Raw genomic sequence first — 2500 nt, 5'->3', positions numbered from 1 at the left:
AAACCCATAAACCCTAAAATCTAGGGAAAACCTCTAAACCCCAGAATCTAGGTAAAACCTAAACCCTATATTCTAAGGAAAATCCCTAAACCCTAGAATCTAGGGACAAAACACTAAATAGTTAATTTCCCACCCTGGATCTCTACAAAAATCAGAACTCGAACACAAACCAAGGCGAGCCGAACACTTCAAGGCGGTTCCTGAAGGGCGGCTTCAGCTTCAGGGACTGGAGATGGGCGTATGGGCGTAGCACGGGCGGAGGTGATTGGGCCACGCCCACAAAGAACAAAGATCACATCTTTGATGTACAGGAAGGCATGCAACCACATACGCACATTTGCACACATGCACACACACACACACAGACAAACACACACACACACACACACACACACACACACACACACACACACACACACACACACACACACACACACACACACACACACACACACACACACACACACACACACACACACACATGCACACACACACATACACACACACACACACACACACACACACACACACACACACACACACACACACACACACACACACACACACACACACACACACACACACACACACACACACACACACACACACACACACACACACACACACACACACACACATACACATGGCGCAGTTAGTAGAGTTCCCGGCTGCCACTACGGAGGTCCGGGTTCGAATCCCGCACAGGGCTGAAATAGTTTCAATATCACTGCGTTGTGTGTTGTTACTCTAACTCTCGTGGGCAGGAAGTTGGATGTGCGTGTGCGTGTAAGGTCACAGCATTACCCATAGATCGGTCATATACGAGCTCTGAGCTCTCTTCCGTAAGGGAAATGGCTGTCGATCACGAGTTTAACACGAGATCCAAAGATCATGTTGAATCATACACACACACACATACACACTTACACACACACACACACACACACACACACACACACACACACACACACACACACACACACACACACACACACACACACACACACACACAAACACACACAGTTCCTGCAACCATGGCTCCCACAATCTCAACTCCCACAACGACCACTCCCAAAAGCATAACTCCTAAAATTCGCATAACTCCCAAAACTCCCACAATCCTAACTCCAACAACTACGACTCCCAAAACCATAACTCCCACTACTACAATTCACTCAACTTTAACTTCCACAAAATTCCACAACCACAATTCCCACAACTACAATTATTTCATTCAATCTCGTGGCGCCTCTTTTCTGTGTACGTGTATGTGTGTGATTCACCATGGTCTTGGATCACGTGTTGAACTCATGATCGACAGCTATTTTCCTCCCGGAAGAGAGCTCAGAGCTCAAATGTGACCGATGTATGGGTAATGCTGTGACCTTAGAAGCACACACACACACACAACTCCCCGCCAACGAGAGTTGGAATAACGACTCGCAGCACAGCGATACTGAAATTATTTCAGCCCTGGGCGGGATTCGAACCCGGATCGCCGTAGTGGCGGCCGCGAACCCTACCTCTGTGCCATCGAGTCGTGTGTGTGTGTATGTGTGTGTGTGTGTGTGTGTGTGTGTGTGTGTGTGTGTGTGTGTGTGTGTGTGTGTGTGTGTGTGTGTGTGTGTGTGTGTGTGTGTGCGCGTGCGTGTGTGTGTATATTTACCTAGTTGTAGGGGGAAAAGCCTTTGGTATATGTATGTATTTACTTAGTTATATTATACGGGAAGGGGAGCTATGCTCGTAGTAACCCGTCTTTGTGTCTCGCAATATCTATTTTGTTCTTACATTCTTGTGTGGCTTTTGCGCACACTACTGTTTCGTCCAATTTGTTCCAGACATCCACTACTCTGTGTGGAAAACTGTTTTTTTCCAAATCTCTTCTGTAACTATCCTTTTTGAGTTTCTTTTCATGCCCCCTTGTATTTTTGTATCCCACTTTAATAAGTATTCTCTGTCAAGGACTTCCATGCCTTTCACGATTCCATAAATGGCCAGTAGATTGCCTCTTTCTTTTCTGTGTTCTAGGGTTGGAAGTTCAGTTTAGACAATCTTTGCTTGTATGTCTCATTTTTGACAGTGTTGGGGGCTATCTTTGTCGTTGCTCTTTGTATTCTGTCTCTTATATATATGTATATATGTATTATATATATATATATATATATATATATATATATATATATATATATATATATACTGTATATATATATATATATATATATATATATATATATATATATATATATATATATATATATATAATGTATATGTATGTATTTGTACTGGGTGTCCATAGCGTCGCACCGTACTCCAGTCTTAGTCTTATCAGTCTGACATTTTTTTTTTTTTTTTTTTTACCATATCCTCATCCAAGTAATCAAAAGCCACCTTTATTGATCTTAGTAAATTGTAGGTTTCTCCGACTATTTTGTTTATATGATTGCCTGGGGACATATCTTTGGTGATAATTATTCTTAGGTCCTTTTCGGAACTTTCTTTA

This window comes from Oratosquilla oratoria, chromosome 24, assembly GCF_046742065.1.
Source record: "Oratosquilla oratoria isolate Oo_2021 chromosome 24, ASM4674206v1, whole genome shotgun sequence".
Taxonomy (NCBI): domain Eukaryota; kingdom Metazoa; phylum Arthropoda; class Malacostraca; order Stomatopoda; family Squillidae; genus Oratosquilla; species Oratosquilla oratoria.
The sequence above is the reverse complement of the archived record's forward strand: the minus strand, read 5'-3'. Positions refer to the sequence as shown.